The sequence below is a fragment of the Xenopus laevis genome, chromosome 2S (assembly GCF_017654675.1).
Source record: "Xenopus laevis strain J_2021 chromosome 2S, Xenopus_laevis_v10.1, whole genome shotgun sequence".
Classification (NCBI taxonomy): Eukaryota; Metazoa; Chordata; class Amphibia; order Anura; family Pipidae; genus Xenopus; species Xenopus laevis.
The window spans coordinates 72,004,274-72,024,781 of record NC_054374.1 but is presented as its reverse complement, the minus strand read 5'-3'; the positions used below and the strand labels follow the sequence as shown (position 1 = coordinate 72,024,781).

Genomic DNA, 20,508 nt, shown 5'->3' with positions numbered 1-20,508 from the left:
ATTTTGTGGAAGGAACAGGTGGGCCACACACTCCTTTTTCACTGGTCCAGCTCACATATTGGAGCAGACTTTACACAGGAAGCTTGTCCTGTGTAAACATATTTAATTGTGATTATTAGGAAGGACTCATGAGGAAGTCTACTTACCCCTAAAAGGAACTCCCAGAGTGGATGGGGTTTGTCATTGCAAGGAGCAAAGGGAACAACTAAGAGATTGACTGAAAGACTGGGAATGTGAGGGTAAAGCTAGGAGACAAATACATTTCTCAAAAGTATTTGGATTGGAGAGAGTACAGGGGACAACCCAACATTCCTACTTGTATTACTGGTAGTCCACAAAGGCTCATACAGTATGTCATGAGGGAACTCACCAAAAGTATATAGGAGCAGGAATTGTGTTCTGTAAGCTGGTGAACACTCCAGTATTTCAATAAACTGCCTTAAAAATTAAAAATGTTGTCAAAATGATATCAATAGCTATGTGTAAGGACAATGAAGCTTTTTTTTAAGTTTTGTGCTTTCTTTATTTAGTGAAGTTGGATCCTCCAGTCATAAAGGAAGCAGCACCAATCCTGTCTCACCCCGGCTGTGTCAGGATTCAGACCAAAAAGTCAGAAACGGGGAGTTTTATTGAACAGTGGTATCAGTTGCGCTACAGAAAGGCAGAAGAGAACCAATGGACAGAGGTAAGTTATTGTACAAACCTGGTTACTAAGGGGCACATTTACTTAGGGTCGAATATCGAGGGTTAATTAACCCTCGATATTCGACCGTCGAAGTAAAATCCTTCGACATCAAAGTCGAAGGATTTACCGCATTTAGTACGATCGAAAGATCGAAGGAAAAATCGTTTGATCAAACGATTAAATCCTTCGATTCGAAGGATTTTAATCCATCAAACGAACGATTTTCCTTCGATCACAAATTGGCTAACATTGATGTTCGGTAGGTGGTCGAAGTTTTTTTAAAGAGACAATACTTCGACTATCGAATGGTCGAATAGTCAAACGATTTTTAGTTCGAATCGTTCGATTCGAAGTCGTAGTCGAATGTCGATGTAGCCAATTTGATGGTCGAAGTAGCCAAAAAAATACTTCAAAATTCGAAGTATTTTTTATTCTAATCCTTCACTTGAGCTAAGTAAATGTGCCCCTTGATCTGTAGATTTTATGAGGCAAGAGGGCATAAACGGAATTCAAATCTAGGTATAATCCAAGCATAGTCAAATGCCGGACATTTTTTAATTTGTGTTTATACTGCAGTCAGGAGTTGTGATTACAATATTACTAGTCCTGGAAAGTGCTAGTAAAAATATGTGTGCTACGGAGCCCAAATTGATCTAGGGGTGCTAGGCAGGTCCAGAATGGAATCAAAATAAACTCTGGCAATTCAAATACACAGAGGCCCAAACAGCCCCCTACAGGTCCAAAAATAGTAACTATGGCATCTTACAGCAGACCCTCTAGCATTTGCACAGATTGCCAGTCTGCTCCTAGTGCTAGGGAGTCTTTGTCTAAATGTGTTTTATGACTTTAGACTAAACCCATAATGAAAGATTCAGATGAGTTGGAATACTGCAACCTTTCCCCTGCTACAAGATATCATTTCCAACTCCGCTGCATTCGAATATTTATGAAAGGATACTGGAGTGAGTGGGGATCAGATACAAGTTTGCTCACATCTGAATCAGGTTTGTATTTTTTAAATTTAAAGACACAGAATGGTACACCTGACTGTATTATGATACACTGGTCATAATATATTTCCAAACTGAAGCAAGTGGCGTCACTATTTATCCATTTTTGTTTTATTCGTCATTTTATTTGTCTAATTGAAATGTTAATTTATAATACTTTTCCTATAGCATACCGTATATTGTCCAAGATTCTATTAAAATTCTATTAAAATTGCACATTGCATTATAATTCTCTAACAGAGGGTAGATAAAAAAGCGACATAGCAAGCCAAGGAACAGGGTCTAATAAGGACATGCCCATTTGAACTGGTCAAATGAAAGTCAAAATAGCAGGGTCACCTTATTTGGATTTTTCATTTAAGAAAGATACAATAAAACGAAACTAGCATAGGTATAACTAGACTAAGCACAATTTTGCAGTCAAATCCGAATCCTAAGTGAACCATAAGAAAGTTTTGTTTTCTTAATGCCTTAATGTGGGAGGTCTAATATTCCTAGTGATATGTATTATATTATATTATATTATATATATATATATATATATATATATATATATATATATATATATATATATATATATATACTGTATAGAATATGAAACACTTGTTTCCATTTCCTTCAGTTATCGTTACAGGAGGAGTATAACCACAGTGCATTTTACATGCATATATTTTTAATGACCCTTACTTGCAAGCAATTTTTTATCATACCCACAATCACAAAAAAGCCCTTTACTTTATGTCTGGTCAGTGGCTGGTCAGCTCTTCCATGCACCTCTGATTACTATAGGAGCAACCTATTGTATGGCATTTTGATGTGCACAAACTTGCAAATGCTTTTGTGCCTAGTTTTTAGTAGAATAAGACCCATTGGCTGCTATTGCTGGGAAATGTTTGGATACTTATTGCTGTATAAATCTGCTTTTAAGTGTAGTCATTTGCAAGAAATTACAGTAACGTGTCTCTTCAGTTTCGGACAACAATATTTTTTTTTGTTCTCAGTGGAAACAATCTCTTTTGTGCTACAGATACAAAATTACATCTGAATTACTTAATTGAACCAAAAGGATATAAAACACTTTAAAAATTATTTGGCGTGATTGATAGCATGAATAAGCTGCCTAGCTGAGCTATTTTCAATCACAGAGAAGATGCCAAAAATAACGTGTTGATAAACTTACCATATTGAGGTGGTTCAGGTGCAACAGCCCAAGACCCTCAACTCAAGGGTGCGGAAAACCATCAGCAATACTATCAAAGGAGAGTTCCAAGCATGCTAGAAAATCCACAGGGCCGCAAGCATGAAGTAAAAAATACTGTATTTTAATTTAATTAAAAGTAAACATCTCTGATGGCCTTTCGCATTTGGTGCCCTATAGGCACTTTATCATGTCAGTGCCTAGTTAATAAATATGTGCCCATAGGGTACGAAACGTGTGGGGTCATTGGACATATTTGCTGTTTAATTAAATTAAAATAAACAGCGTTTTCACTTTTTATATTTGTGGCCCTGTGGATTTCAAAGAGTGTCTATAGTCTGAGCTACACTCAATTTTCATACTAAAGCTAGCTAAGTATAACTTTCAGCCTATAGACTGACACCTCAGATGATTAACTGCTGTTATCTTTCTGAACCTACCAGTCCATTAAGGAAAAAGAACCACCAGATGAAGATGTTATATTTCTTTACATTATTTAGTTTTATTAATTTGTATATTTTTAAAAATAAATATATTGACTGGTTGTGCATTGTGCTAATGGGTGGCATATGGAGTTAAAACTCTCACTTAGCATTGAGTAGATGCATCAAGTTCATTCTTAAAGGAGAACTATCATAAAATAAGGAAACATATTGTTACAGATGCTAAAATATATTTAATTGCTGGAGGAGGGGGATATAATGTAATAGAGTATTGCCACTTTGGGATTATCCACTATTTCAAAAGTGGTTACTATCCACTACACACCACTGTCCTAAAATGAAGATTGAATTAAGCTACCATTGCCCAATATAAGGTCAAAGGACTAGAGCTGTTTATGTTGATCTCCATTAGGCACTAAAGAAGGAAGAAGCCAACTCTGAAAACCCCTGGTACATAGTGGGTATCAGGTTAGAGCCATACTGGAATGGCAATGTGGTGTGCAATACAACCTTTCTCAACTGCAGTTTCCATCTGCCACATGGAGCAACTGGTGCTTATCTATGGGTTTATAACACTGCTGGGCATTCACCAAGAATGGAAATTGACTTTAGAGATAGAAAAAGTAAGTACAAGGTTCTTAATATGTAAGAACTACATAACTAAGTACTAAGTATTTTTAGAAAGTAAGTTATAGGGGTAATTTATGTATGCCCTGGGCACTTTCATAGCTCAGATGTAATTCATTCACCGTAGCAAAATGAACAAAAACTTGATTTATTTGGATAAAATGGAGTCTTCTGTAATTTGGAGCTTTCTGGATAATGGGTTTTTGGATAACAGAGCCCATGCCTGTAATACTAGCACATTTTACACCAGTGCAATAACCTGTAGTAACAAATGTCACTCAGTAAAATTCGTCACTGATTGGGTGCCATGGATTACTGACCATTGCACCAATGTTAGTAAGTGGAGCCATCCACAAGTAACATTTCAATTGCAATAAACAGAGCCAGCAAACTTTTAAACAGATTACATGTTTTTAGTAAAATAACTTCATGTCAACGCCATTGAAGTTCCAGGTATGCCTGTCTCCTGGATCCATGTGTTACCCAATACTGATAACAGCCTTGCTGTGGAGTGGAGGTTGCAAACCATGGCTAAGAGCTATGTGCTGGAGTGGAGAAAAAGCTCACAAAATCTTGAAAGCGACTTCAAATGGAAAACTGAACCAGAAGGAAGCAGCACCTCCATCTTGCAAGGTAGGAACAATGTCTTTAGATTGTAAGCTCGGCTATTGGTCGTTTCTGTATGTTTAATGTTCATTTATTTACAATGCTGCTGAATATGTTGCTGCTACATAATAATCATGGGAAATATACGGCACCTCAAACAAGTATATCGTGCACCTCATGGATGTACCCAACCAGGGCCACATTAGAAGTCACTGGGGCCCCGTACAACAACATTTTCAGGCCCCCTTGGCTTCGCCCACCCCAGATCCTGTGCACACCACAGTTCAAAGAACATATGTGATTATAATAAAGGCCACCTTATCAGTGTTCAGCAGAACTGAACTCGTGGCTTCAGGACTTCAAAGTTGGCTCCTTTTGTGACTTTGTTTCTTTTTGCAGCTTTGTGACTTCAAATTTGGCTCCTTTCGTGACTTCGGGTCTTTTCGCTCCATCATGACCCCCTACCGTGACTTCACGTCTTTTCGTGGTTTCGGGACTTCAAGTTAAGCTCCTTTCGCGACTTTTGGTATTTTTGCGGCTTCATGACTTCAAATTCGGCTCCTTTCACGATTTTGTGTCTTTTTGCAGTTTCAGGACTTCAAGTTCAGCTCCTTCTGTGACTTAGGGTCTTTTTGCGGCTACGTGACTTCAAATTCGGCTACTTTCGTGACTCCGGGTCTTTTCAAAGCATCAGGACTTCAATTAACCCCTTCAGTGACTTTGTTTCTTTTTGCGGCTTCGGGACTTCAAGTTCAGTTCCTTTCGTGACTTTGGGGTTTTTAGCGGCTTCGGAGACTTCAAATTCGACTCCCTCCGTGACTTCAGGTCTTTTCAGGACTTCAAGTTCGACTCCTTTCATGACTTCGGGTCTTTTTGTTGCTTCGGGACTTCACCTTCGGCTTTTCGGAACTACGACTCTTCGGGACTTCGGCTGTTCGGCTTGGCAGTCAAGGGGGGCCCAGCTATTTCGAAAGGTGCAGCACAGCCAAGCTCCCCTTTTAGGCCCGGTACAGTAGTACCCCCCTGTCCCCAACCCCCGTATAAATGCATAGCTAACTTTTTTATTAGCTATAAGCTTCTGCCTTTCCCCTTTCAATTGATTAATTTATTTATATACGAGGGCTAATTTATTACTGCCAGGCAAGGTGTAAAGAGCAAAAAACAGCCCTCTTTACCGTTCTCATGTTGAGCCCAAATCTGCAACACTTTACAACAAATTGAAAAAGAGCTGCATATCTATGGGAAGGAGGTAGGAGGGACATAGACATACCCTATCATGCCCCCTAACATGCAGGTCATTTAGACATGCAAGTTGGATGAGCCAATGGGTGCAAGGCACCTCTATTACAAGGGGGAGCCATTGTGCCATTTATGGTACTCTGGGGCAAAAGGTAGCGAAATTACGCTATCGATGCCTAATTTGCATACAGCGTCAAGTTAAAGTACAATGGACGTATATGTAGCAGCAAATACATTACACTACACAAGCCTGTGAAAGCTTCATAAAATAAAATAGAGTTGTTATTTTGCCCTATACATGCGCCCACTGTATAGTTTAGGTGCCATATGTTAGTAAATATAGGGGGGAAGGAGGGTACCCCCAAAAAAATTTACGATCTTTTTCAGCCTATCACCCTTAAAAAAGTAAAAGACACCAACGTTTTTTTGGGACTTTTTTTGAAGCAAGCCCTATCTACTCTATTGCACTTCGCCTGGTCTGAAGTGTCGAAGGCAAGTCTGGCGCAAGAGGTAACGTTCAGTAAAATGCGCAAGATAGTGAATTAGCGTAGTTAAGTCCCTTCGCCATAGCGCAACTTCGCCTGGTGTAATGGTGCAAAGTAGTGCTAGAGTAGGTCCACTTCGCTAGCGAATTTACACCAGCACCCATTAGTAAAACGGTGAAGTAACGATATGACGTCACACTGGCGAATTTTCGCTATCGTTAGCCACTTCGCCCTTTAGTAAATTTGCCCCACTGTGTCAGGGAACTAAGGGGTACAATTTTTAGTGCTGTTGAGTCAGGAGCAATAGTAAATTAGTCCTAACAATCGTTTACCCTGGGAATGGTAGTAGCATGTGCAGACAAGTACAGATGTATTTTCTATTACAGGTATCCCTTATCTGGTAAACCTTTAACCAAAAAGTGTAACCATTTCCCTTGGAGATTATTATTCCTGTTTCCTTCTGTAATAATAAAACTGTTCTCTGTCTATATTAGAGGCAAACAATCATATTGGGTTTATTTAATGCTTAAATGTTTTTAGCAGACTTGGTATGATGATTCAGGTTATGGAAAAAAACCATTATCAGGAAACCCCCATTTCCCAAGCATTGTAGGTAATATGAAATCATTTCATGATTAATAAACTAGTGTAGCCTGACCTGTTTTTGAATGACAAAAGCTAATACAAGTATGGGACCTCATATCTAGAAAGCTCAGGACCTGAGGGTTTCCGGATAACGGATCTTTCCGTAATTTGGATCTTCATTCCTTAAGTCTACAAGAAAATCACGTAAACATTATTAAACCCAATGGGCTGGTTTTGCTTCAAATAAGGAATAATTACATCTTAGTTTGGATCAAGTACAAGTTACTGTTTTATTAATACAGAAAAAAAGAAAATCTTTTTTTAAAAATTTGGATTATTTGGATAAAATGGAGTCTATGGGAGATGGCCATTTCTGGATAATGGGTTTCCTGATAACGGATCCCATACCTGTACAAGACTGTGCAATATCTGGTTTTTTTTTATTTGAATCTGCTATTTACTGTTTTTCACTTTCTTGGTACCATAGTTGCTGCTCTATACTCAGCTGCTGCAAGACCACTTTAATTTTGAAAAAAGGCACTTCTTTACTTATTCTGCTTATTTACAGCAGAAGCATTTTTGGACTGAATACACACTTTTTTCACTATTTGATAATTCATCAGTGTGCTACTGGATTCTTTTTGATGTATTTACAGCAGAATACACTTTTCTCCCTTGCACTATCTTTTGACAGAAGAACATGCCTTTTGTCAAAAATCAACATACTGCTTGGCAGAAAGTGTCTTGTCTAAAAATACAGTAAAAAGGAACAGAGCAGTACAAATACAGGTATGGAACCTGTTATCCAGAAGGCTTGGGACCTGGGGTTTTCCAGATAATGGTTCCATAATTTTCCATAATTAACTAAGTCTAGGGTCAGACAGAGCTAAAATCCACAGGCCAATTTCAGCCCCCGACCCTACTCTGAAAGCCTTGTCTCGACTCCGGTGCAAACACACTTGGCGGATTTTGCCAAAGAAGTGTGAGACTTATAATTTGAGGCAAAATCTGTTGAGTGTGTTCGCACAGGAGCCGACATGAAGAGAGAATAATATTCTGCTTATTTCAGTAACTGCAATAAAAATATTTTTGTATTTGATTATAGCTTCCCTTTAAGAACCTAAACAAAATGATATGGTACTTAAATCAGAATTATAAAGACCCTGTCCCATGTCTCCTGTTATATTATTATACTAGTGGTAATTTACTTATCCCCAAGCAGAGGTACATTCTTTAGAGCACTACTGCCCATGGGAATGGCTACGCTGCATTTGTGCTGGATAAAAAAATCTGAGGCTAGGTGCACAGTGTAACATGGTACAGGCCAGCCCTGTCCTTACTGTCTACCCAAAGACAGGCACACATTGCAGCTTGCACCTCTGCCTCCCTAAATTGCGCATCTGAATGACTTTGGAGGTCATAACTGACCCACATTAACTTCCACATTATGAGGCTGACTGTATTTTTTTGTTTTGTTTTTATAATGGAGCTTGGGATTTTTTAAAAGTTCAGAAAAGATCCCATGTACACTACAGTCCAACTGCTTGGGTCTTGTGCTGCCCTTATGCAGCTATTTGGTAGCTCTACCTAACCATCATTAAATCTGAAAAGTGTACCTAGTGAACATGCGCAAAGGCTGTTTAACCTCTGTCTTTATTCTTTAAGATTTAACCTTTGTTTCATTGACTTCCAGATATTGAACCTTTTCAGCAGTACACTGTCTGGGTTTATCCTGTTTATGAAAATCAAGTTGGGTCCCCAGTACAGGTTAATGCTTATTCCAGACAAGGAGGTGGGTGTTTTATACCGAAATTACGCTTGTAATTTTATTAAAACTGAGAATCACAGGCAGAGAATGGCTGTTGGGCTACTAAAGTTACCAGGAGCAGCTTTTTAGCCACCCCTGCTACCTTGCGGGCTATTGATACCTGAGGCAAGTTTCTCAACTCGCCTCATGGCAGCAGCCTCCCTGATACCACTATGAGATGTGACAGTGATAGTGGGCTGGTAATGGCCAACCCTACTTTTGCTACAAATGTTTCATTTTAGAATAGTAAACAAGTGAAGCTTTATTGTCTTTTAACTAACCATAACTTGATTAGTGAAACTGATACTCCTAACAAGATCCAAGCTGGCATCCTAGCTGGCTCAGAAAACGGGTGTGCAGAGGACACATTGCATTGATTCCTTGACGGGTGTCCCTAGCTAGTCTTACAGCTACCGTATATATCCACGTGTTCCTTGCGTGTTTCCTGTGTTTTTGTTATAATTTCATACTTTTACAGTTCCAGAAATTGCCCCCAAACTTACACTAATAAGTGTCACAAAGTCATCAGCCCAGCTGTCCTGGGAACCAGTCCCCTTGGAGAGACGCCATGGATTTATAACAAACTACACCGTCTTCTGGACTGACAGTGATAGAAGAACACTTTGTAAGTTATGTAGACTGATGTCAGTCATTACAAAACTCAGGGGGTTATTTATCAAAATCCAAAATTATATTAGAATTTTCTGAAAACATTTCCCCTTATCTATTAATACATTTTCCCAAAAATGTCTTGTTTGGGAAAAAACTTGATAAAACCGCGAAAAAAATGAAAACTGCAACTTTTTTCGGGTTTGATGGCTGAATACTGCCACTTTTTCAGATTTTACGCCCATAAACCACAAAATGTTCGGATTAGTGTGTGAAACCAAGCACAGATCAGGATATCATTTCGACTTCTCCCATTGACTTCTACATGAACTCAGCAGGTCTGTGTTGGAATACTTTTTTTATTCTGATTTTTAACACCCTCTGGGTTTAATAAATCCAGGAACAATTTTAGATTTTTTAAACTAAAAAATTCTGTTTTTCCCCTTTAAATGGCCAATGAGAAAAAATCGGGCTTTAATAAATAACCCCCTAAAGGCTATTTTGAACTAGATTTTATACAATTATTTTTATAGATTGTATTATATGCAAGCACTGGTGCAGCACAGGTTAGCTACTTAAACTATTCCCTCATTAAGGCAATTCATATCTTCTCATTCATACAAACTCACGATTACACATGTTAACAAACTATAGCTTTTTGGACCAGGAACACCTATTCATCTATATTCAAGAAAAAAACTTTAACAGAATATATTTTAATTGTTACAATCTTTTATTATCCAGATGAGATGGAGATCCATGTATTAATAATGGTTCTGTGTATGTCATCTGTGATGATTGTTATTGGAAGCTCCTTCATTTGCCTGGGAAAAAATAAAGGGTAAATTTCTGCATTTCTTGTGAAAGAGTTTGGGGCTTAAAGCAGTCCTCTACAACCCATTTCTGGGCAGTGATTACATGGCCTTGTGTATAAAATAATTTTTAACATAACTAGCAACCGTGCAATAACCTCTTTCACTACTATCTTCACATTTTATAGGCCCTATTGTACTTTGTTTCACAAAATACTTTCCTGTATTAAATTTGTATTTTGTATCAAGCATGGGCATTGCCCTTCAAGAAGGTTGATCTATTGTCTCACCAGTAAGAATGTGCTATGTACAAGTAATTTCAAATATTTTTTCTCTGATCAAGTCTAGTCTCCAGCTTACTGGTAGTTAGATGTCAGCAGCATATTTTTACAATTATTCATTGTTCAACAGTACTAGTAAGCCGTTCATGTTGCTTTCTTGTTTGACAGAGTGAAGAATAAGTTTTGGCAAGTTGTACCAGATCCTGCAAACAGCAGCATGGGGAAATGGAGGCCAGTATGTCATGAGGTAAAATAAATTAATATTGGAGATTCCTGGAAAATTTCAGGATTTATAGCATCCTTCAAACCTTGTTCCGCAATAAAATATGCAAATGTAAAAAAGCAAAGCCACATTGAACCAGGGATAATTATTTGATGTTGGACATCTCATCCCAACAAAGCTGCTTGACAATGTGTTTCTGCCTTCACCCCAGATGTCAAGCTATTTTAATCTCAGGCAGGGCCATCCAGTTGGGGCAACCCCAATCTTTGGGAATTCTTCTATAAGGAATACCTTGCACATACAAAACAGTTTATGTTTACTGTATTTAATTATTTATGTAATAAAGAAATGTAATTACTTGTTTGGATGTTACATCCTATAGACCCCCAAGATGTCACTTAACATCAGAGAAATGATTACGAGTGATCTCACAATTCTGGAGGGGTGGCCTGAGAAGAAACCCCCATCTACAGATGTCACCAAATGCACTCCTGTTTCATTTGAACACAAACCACAATGCAGTACAGATGATGCTGGGGTCCAGAGGCCCTATATCAATGTTGCTGACACTGTGCAGTATGCTAAGGTGATAACAGGATACTTTGGACAAAGTCCCACATCAACTTCCCACTTACGGTCTAACTCCACACAACCTCTCCTTAGCAACACATCTCCCAGCCCCCAAACCTATGAGAATATGTGGTTTCACAGTAACAATGAAGAAGATAGCATCTTTCTTATTGAAGACGAGAACCTGAGCAACTTCCCTCTGTTGCAGGCACTGAAGATCCAAGAGGATGGAGATATCTTCAGTTTTTAGGAATGAAGGATCTAGCAGTTGCTTTTAGACTGAGAAAGCATGCCTGTATACAATGCTGGGTGTACACATGTAAATTTATGTGAAAGGAGTACACATGTACATCATACAGCACACATTGATAGCACTGAAGCAGGGAGGAGACTTTAACTGAGAAAAGGGCATATAATGACTAAATTTGACTTGTAGCCTTCACTACCAAACATTCTGCATTAAGAATATTGCCTTCTTAACAAAAATGGCTAACTATAAAGGAAACATGGTAGTGCAAGATACAAGGACTTTTTAAAAGGAACTGCTATTGGCAAGAGAGCCTTATGTGCCATTTCAGTAGTTTGATTATTTTACTCAAACCCCTGTTTTTCTATATTACAGTATTAAATCCACATAAGGACTGCAAATAGTAGTCCTGTCTTTTTCCAATAACAGAATAGCTATGTAGGGACCTCATCGGCTCCAAGCTCGTGAGCAATGATTTTTTAAAAAAATATGGGCAGCAGTCAGTTAAGCAAACACAGCAAGACTTCCCCCAATCATAAAGACTATAAAGATGGAAAAAGCTGTTTTGTTTCATTTTCCCCAAATTGTTACTCTCATTGCCATTTCTCAGTATATCCTTTGATCTAAATTTCCTTACTTAAAAAGCCTTGTGAACAGGTATGGAATTTAATGCTCAGGATAATCCAAGGTATTTAGAAATTCCATAATAAAGCAGAAGGCCGGCACCTTTATCCTCTGCCAGCTACTGCAGCAATCGTATGATTGTCCAGGGAACGCCTTATGCAACATGCCTCTCCAATAAGAGGCCTCTGATAAGAGGCTGACCTTATGACAGTGGAGGGGCAGAGCAGAACCACCCCCCATACCAGCATGAATTTGCAACATCAAAAACTACCAAAAATGTTGTATTTTTTCAGGAAACAGATTTTTTTGTTGTATCCATTATAAGATTTTAACAGAAAAAATGTAGTGTGAGCACTGGGTGGGAGAACAATCTGACCAACAGGGTCTGTGGCATAACTAGGAAATGTGGACAATAAGTGGGACCGATCTCTCTCTAGGCCACCCAAACTGTTTGAAAGTAGACCAGATTTGGTAAGATATTTTAAACTACAAATCAGTCTGAATCCCATAGAGTTCTCACCACTTCTGGATCTGCTACTCCTATTGCTATGCCCCACATATGGATAGGGTATTTTGGGGTGGTAATGTAGGCATATGCAGACATGGTGGGGAACCTCAAACCCATACTTTGTCCTCCACACAATCCCTACTGAGATTTCATGTTCTTCTGGGTCCATAAGTTTCACCTAATACCTCTTTAAGCTTCAGCCCTTCTGTTCCCTTTCCTGGAAAGTTCTGTCCCTCTCTAGATTTCATTCAAATTGTAATTGTATTCCCACAGTTTAGGCCTATGCAACAGGACCTCATCTGAAGCTTGGCATTGCAATCCCTAATTGTGTGTCCCATTAGATTTCACATTTGTTCAACCCCTTGAAAAGATTTACAGTATATACACATGCATACAGTATACAGACCTATTGATACACTTGATCATTAGGCCTAGCAACTTCGTCTATACCATTTCAGGTTTATTTATAAAATAGTTCTACCTCACATACCGTATGTTCTAAACCTTTCTTCAGTCTCTCCTCTTTTTCCAGTATACGCTACCCCTACTAAATGTGAAAATTATTTTAATCCCAGGTGTTACATAGTAACATAGTTAAATCAGGTTGAAAAAAGACAAAGTCCATCAAGTTCAACCCCTCCAAATGAAAACCCAGCATCCATACACACACCCCTCCCTACTTTCACATAAATTCTATATACCCATAGCTATACTAACTATAGAATCTAGTATCACAATAGCCTTTGATATTATGTCTGTCCAAAGTGCATAACCTTGCATTCATCAACATTGAAAATACAAAAAAAGGTGGTTGTGGGTGCACACCTAAGGCTAAATTTTAATATATTTAGGTACAAAGGAAGTGCTACTGATCTGGTCAATCAATGCACATTCCCTGATGCCCTGTCTAAGTAATTCAATAAATATGCAAGTGCATGTACAGTATTTTAAAAACAGGGTTTCATAAAATTGATAAGCCACCATACCATGTCAAGGTAAACCCCACACAGTGGTCCCTAACTTGTTGTTTGTGTGGTGTTTACCTTGACGTGGTATAATGGCTTATCAATTTTATGATCATAACTATGTAACTAAAAAACCCTGATTTTAAAATACATGCACTTGCATATTTATTGAATTACTTAGTCAGGGCATGCCAGGTATGGTTATTTCTTTAGTGCATGGCTTTAATTCTGGCTTTACATACAAACACACTCCTCCACCCTTTTTAATCCCTCTGTCCTTCCTAAAAAGGGTGTAACCATTTAAATTCACAGTCCAGTCACATGTTTCATCCCACCAGGTCTCAGTGATACCATTTATATCCTAATTTTTAGAGCATGCAATTAATTTTAGGTCTCCCATTTTACCTGACAAACTCCATGCTTTTGCCAGCATACAGCGGAGGTTACTACTTTTACTTTTGAAATTTACATTACTTAGTGGAGAATTATATGTTAAGTTAGTATTCCTTGTAACTTTTGTATACAAAATTATATGTTAAGTTAGTATTCCTTGTAACTCTTGTATACAAAAGCTGCAAAATTTTCGTCTGGAAGTGGCTGCCTGAGACATGCACCTTATTGACACACTAACTCGTTGGTGAGTGCTGACTTCTTATCTACTCTGTTTTCCTTGTAACAGAGGGACCTCCTTAACTGGTAAATTGTATGCCCCCCTCACTCCTCCCCAATAACCCCTTACTAATCCCACTGCCCCACCTACCCTAGCTTCCCCATAATTCTTTATCTCACCCACCCCCCTTGCCTAGTTTAAACACCCCACCAACCTCTTAGCCATTCTTTCCCCTAGCACCGCGGACCCCCTTCCATTTGCAAACTGTCACGACTGTATAGGTTGTACCCCAAGGAAAAATCAGCCCAGTGCTCTAGGAACCCAAACCCCTCCTTCCTACACCAAGACTAGAGCCACGCATTTGTTCCCTACCACACTAGTGATAATGCTGCTGAGATTATACCTGATCTGGTTATAACCAATACAGTATAAACAACTTGTAGCAGTCTATATTCACAGCTGGAAGTCACTAGTGCGAGTGCCACAAATTTTGGGACAGTGTTCCAGAGAAATAGCAACAGATTATTTCTGCTTTGTGGACTATTGATTTAAAAGAGATAAGGGATTCTGTTATTGTGGTTGTCATTGATACCACATTATCACAGTAAGTATTTGTAGGACTAGGCAACAAAACTGCAAGTTTATTTGTGTCCAATCAACGAAAGTTATTTGGATCAGGACAGAGGGGACAAAGCTCAGAACCTAAACCCATTTTACATGCGGTTTTAAGAAGAGAACGTCCATTTCTTTGTCAATCTGTAAAATGATAAATTATCTCTATATCCAGGTACACTTATGTATGATACAGTCTGCACTGCTGCAAATATATCCGTTTTGCCCTGCACATTGTATTTCTATAAGTGCCTCATAGTAACCCCACTCTTGTGTACAACCACCACAAAGTGCACTTTATGCCTTTAAAGAGTTTTTATTACAATGTTACATTTATGCTTAAATATATATATTTTTGGTAAACGTTGTGTAGTACTTTCAGAAGAATATGTGTTCTTGATTATAGAAAGTAGTTGTGTGTACTTTTTGTTTGATTTTGTAGATATAAATGTGTTTTATGTGAATGCATAAGCTACTCTCCTATTTCATAAGTGTATTTGCTATCTAAATGCAGTTGCATTTAATATCAATGTTCTGTAAAATGTTGATGCTTTAAACAATAAACCGTAATACCTTGTATTAGAATCATGTGCTAGTTAAAATGATATACTTACAGACACAAGGGAAGATTTACTTAAAGATAAGTGTAACACAATTGGTAAGACAGCTCTATACAATATTACATTATAAACTGCAAGTTTCTCTTTTAATTTAGTGAACTTTTAATTCACTTCTGATTTTTCTGGGAACCTCACTTAGGACCAGTATCCCTTTAAATGCCACAGTCATCCACTTTAAGGTTCCAGAACGGTGTATGCACCATTTGCTTTACTCCCGATGATGTTAATTGGCACTGGATTCAGATATGCCTTTCTGTATTGTGTTGCATGTGATGTTATGGATGTTAAGTGCTCCCAAAAATTATTTAAAGACCACTCATTCATGCTGCCAGTAAATTAAATGGCAACCTTCTATCACTGCATACTTGGAATATATTTAGGTATTAAAATGCAACAGACAGTTGCCACTACAGTTATGAGTAATATTGAGTATTTTCCTGCTGGCATAAAAAGACTGATAGAGAAAGCACTGTGTGTGACATAACCCTTTGTGTTGCGTTTAGACAGGCAGACTAGAATGTTTTCTGCATTTCTATGGCAGGTCCTTTAAACATTTTCTTGGATTTTTCTTGTTATACTATAATCTATTGTATATCCAGCTGCAAAGAATGAGGTATCACTCTAAACCTAAAAAAAATTCCAGCTGTTCTAGCAAGGCCCTAGGACAGATTTTACATAGAAACAAAGCTCATTAAATTACCAAAGGGCATTAAAATATATTTGTCTTGAGCAACTCCTCTAACAGAATATTTCATGTCACTGGATAATCTAATGATATGCAAATATGAGGTACAGCTTCCCAGAAGACTGTACTGAAATCGATGGTCAGGCAGTAGTTTGTTGGAGATGTGTCCATACCATTTTCCAGGCAGTACAGGCAATTTACAAGTCTGTGATGAGGGTGGATTATGGAACTTTAGCACATTGCATTTTGGCACTTTAAAAGAGAACCCCCCTTCCCTCCTCCCCCCCAGCCTAGCTGTCCCCCCCACCCCACCGGGAAAATGCCCCTAACTTTTTACTTACCCCTCGGTGCTGAGTCACAGCATCGGAGTTCACAGCAGTCATCTTCTGGGTCATCTACGGTAAGCTGAGACAGAGACTGGAGAACAGGGCCGGATTTGTGGCGAGACCACAAAGGCCCAGGACTAGGGCGGCGAAATTTTAGAGGCGGCATGCCGCCCAGCCGCATCCTAGAATGTATAGGGAACGCAGAGTTCTCCAGCGCTACGATGCATGCGCATGTGCACACTTGCGCAAGAAGGGGGAATGGTGTGAGCCGATAGCAGGCGATAGGACCCTGAGGCATCGGGCGCCCAGGGGAGAAATCCGGTGCTGCCGGCGAAGTGGTGCATGCACAGTTGGAGCAATTTACCGGTTTGCAACAACTGCATAAGGACCGAAATGGACGGAAATTGCCAGCAGCCGGAAGAAGATAGCTGCGATGAACTCAGATGCTGTAAATATGCACCAAGGGGTAAGTAAAAAGTTAGGTCTATTTCCCGGGGGGGGCAGCTAGGCTGGGGCGGAGCAGGGAGGGGGTCTACGCGGGGTGGGGGGGTAGGGGTTTTCGTAAAGGGTTTGTTTCTCCCCATAAGCCTCTGAAACAATGAGCCATCCCCTTAGCTACATGATTGGATTGTGAATAGTTGTAAAACCACTAGGAAAAACCGAAGGGTGCCATTCATGCAGCATAAAAAACATGTCTTGCCCTGAACAGTTACCAATGTGTCCCTGACTGTTGAGGTAACACAGGACTGCTGGCCCCTTCCTTCCTCCTTGGTGTAGAACAGTTGTCTACCTCTCTCTCACTACCTACAGTTAGCACCATGGAATCTGGTTTCCAACTTGTTAAAACCTAACTATGTATGGTTAATAACTGGCCCCCACTTAGGCCCCAATTTCAGGCAGCTAACCTCGGGCCATTTGGCATCAGTAGCACTATCCTAATTTTGATCAATTTCACCCATTGTCTTCCCCTAAATTTGCTCTAGTTCTGTCCCAAATTGTAAAAAATCTGGCCAAAGTTTGACAAAAACACTAGAATATCATGCCAGTTTAAAAATAGTATAAAAATCCAAGATTGGCCCAATTTCAGAAATTCTCGTCTCCTAAATTATCAAAAAAACACACTCTCACGTGCCACTGTGGACAAAAAAGCCTAAAACCTGTTGGTATATTTCACCTGGTATAAGGTAGGTAAAATTTTGTATGTTTCATCTACTATATTGTCCCAAATTAGTCCATATTTTTTTATAAATTGTGAAAATTCTGCTTATAAAACTCTGGACCAGAACTTGAAACAAGTCTGTTTAATGGTAACAGCGAAACAGGGAAGACCCTGCCAGCACCATTCTTCACCTTTTTGGAACAGGGAACTTACAAACTTTACAGAGTTAATGAAGTGTAAAAGATATCTCTTTTGGTATGTAACTACGCCATTTCACTAAGATGTAGATTTTACTGAACGTTACCTCTTGTGCCAGACTTGCCTTCGCCACCTCAGACCAGGCTAAGTGCAATAGAGTAGATAGGACTTCCTAAAAAAATAGTTGAAGATTTTTCTAAGTCCCAAAAAATGCTAGTCTTTTCCTTTTTCAGGGTGATAGGCTGAAAAAGAGCGTAAATATTTTTGGGGTAACCTGCTTCCCCCCTACATTTCCTAACATATGGCACATAAACGTTACACTGGGCTCATGTGTAGGGCAATATAACAACTCTATTTTCTTTTATTAAGGTTTCCCGGGCTTGTGTAATATAATGTATTTGCTGCAACATATACGTCCATTCAACTTTAACTTCCCGCCGTATGCAAATTAGGCAATGCTAACGCAACTTTGCTTCACTTGGCACAGTAACACTAGCGCAGCCATATGCAAATTAGGCAATTCTAACGCAACTTTGCTTCACTTGGCGCAGTAACGCTAGTGCAACTTCGCCAGAGTTCGGGTCCTGGACGCTTTGGATTTAAGTGAATTAGCATTGTCCTGTCGAATCTACGCCTGGCGAAGTGTTGCGCTGAGAGCAAAGCCGTCGCTGGCGAATTTTTGGAGCTTAGTGAATTTGCCCCATTGTCTTCTTCTAAACTGGAGTAAATTCACAGGTCGGCACACACACTATTTATCTGCAGTCGGGGACGTGGCCCCTCTTTTTATTAATATTTCACCACAAAGATCAACGAAGGGAGGTTGAACCCCCCAAAACGTTGATCTTTGTGGTGAAATATTAATAAAAAGAGGGGCCACATCCCAGACTGCAGATAAATAGTGTGTGCAGACCTGTGCATTTACTGCTATTGCTGAGGGAGGACCAGCACCACCATTGCAGGATAAGTTTAGTGGCGGGTGAGCGGTAGATATAACACATTACTTCTCCTAAACTGGCCCTTGGTCTGCGATGTGAGGACCCTTCTCCCGCCATCATGAACAAAAGTGCCTAAAAGATTACTTTTGCTGTAACATCCCGTCTTTTCTTAAATTGGTCTTTAATGTGTGAAAACTCTGCCCCTTATTTAGTAAAATAGCAGAAGGGCTAGGAGCACTTTGATTTAAGATTGTTTCATTTCACCAACTCTGTCCTCCTCGAACAAATAGGGAGAAGAGGTTCTGATAGCACAAAGAGCTCTGAGAATAAAATATATGTGATTTCTGAAGGAATAATGTGTTAGTGGTCATGGCTATGAACCAACACGAAATATACGAAGTGTTTTTTATTTTTCACTGACAAGTACAAGCCACAGCACTTCTTCAGCCCCTAGCGCATCTTACAAGCCGCCCCTTCCTGTAAGGCTACGTGCTGCGTCACTGCGTTTCTACACGTTAGTCGTCGTGACGCCACAGTCTTGCGAGAAACGAGACTTGTGACGTCGGGAGAAGCTGTCCTGCTGGAGTCTAAGCGCTGGGTATTATCGGGTTTGCGGGGCGTTGAAGCAGCTTTCCGGGACTGCGGACTGAGTTAAGAAGAGAGGGACTGTTGGGCGGTGTGATGGACTTGCCTTACATTAGCGCCTCACTCGCCTAGCGGCTAACCCGGCCCTGTATGCATCTGCCTTAGCTTGTGTGTTTAGTAAGTCACCCACTCGCCATTCATTGCTAGCTCATGGGTTCATTTGTGGTGTCCCTGCAGTAGTACGTAGGCTGTCTATCTGCACTCACCCTTCATTTATAATGAAAAATAGTAATCATGGGCAACCTGTTGTCCCAGTCCAATGACCATATTGGATAATTGCTTTCATAATTCTACGTGCACTTGACCAATAAACATTGTAAATAACCCACTGATTTCCTGGAGAAAAGTTGTGGGAAAGGCAAAAAAAAGTTAATATTTTTTGAAAAGTAAATAGTAGCGATTCTAATAGGGCAGGCAATTAGCCCATTGAGGTGATGAGTAAAGGCCCCATATACGGGCTGATAAAAGCTGCTTATTGGCCTGTGTGTGGGGCCATCTGACGGGCTTTCCTGATCGATATCTGGCCAAAAGTCGGGCAGATCTAGATCCGGGTGGTCCTGTGATCCGACTGCCCATATCGGATCCATTATGATCCGATCGCTGGGTCCTAGGGCCCACGATCGGATCAGCCCGATATCGCCCACTTCTATGTGGGCATATTGGGTAGAGATCCCCTTGTTTGGCGACACCGCCAAACGAGAGGATCTCTACATCTATGGCCACCTTTAGTAATGTTTGAGGAAAGGAAGAAAGAGTATGGTAGGCAGAAGTTTACTTCAATATGCTGGGTATGCCTTTAGAATAGCTGCTGGCTTAAGCACTTTAGAGTGAGTTCCATAGACTTACTGCAAATCTTGAAGCATGCCTTGGATAACGGAAAAGTATGTAATATGTGATTACAGAGTAGATTGTTTTACAATGTATTGTGGCTGAGATTGATGGAGATTCCAACCTAAAGTGATACTGACATGTTCCTAGAAAAATATCAGTGAAAAGAAGCTGCATGTGAAATATAGTCAGCTAAAAGCTCCCAAAAGTCTGGTAACGGCGACCCTCCGACACCATTAAATCATCTTGCTGAGTTGTTTCAGTCACGCTGGGCTGGGCTGGGGGCGATCCCTCCATAGGCTGGAGTCCTGTTTTCATTTGTAATTCGAGGGATCACCGCTCTCAGCCCACCATGAGTGAAACAAC

At 39.7% G+C, this 20,508-nt stretch overlaps 1 protein-coding gene and 1 pseudogene across 9 annotated transcripts in view; both read left to right on the top strand.

Annotated features, from left to right (window-relative positions):
• LOC121400782 overlaps positions 1-11,907 on the top strand; it is a 29,765-nt pseudogene extending 17,858 nt beyond the window's left edge.
• A 7,244-nt stretch (positions 11,908-19,151) lies between these two features.
• The window catches only part of LOC121400588 (zinc finger and BTB domain-containing protein 8B-like), a 40,902-nt gene continuing 39,545 nt past the window's right edge, over positions 19,152-20,508 (top strand). For 5 of the 9 annotated variants that reach the window (XM_041583958.1, XM_041583953.1, XM_041583952.1 and 2 more), the window contains exon 1: positions 19,153-19,431. The gene's annotated coding sequence lies outside the window, so the exon portion shown is untranslated. Of the gene's footprint in view, positions 19,432-20,508 lie in introns of all 9 variants that reach the window. The other 4 variants (XM_041583957.1, XM_041583956.1, XM_041583951.1 and 1 more) reach the window with 3 other exon arrangements.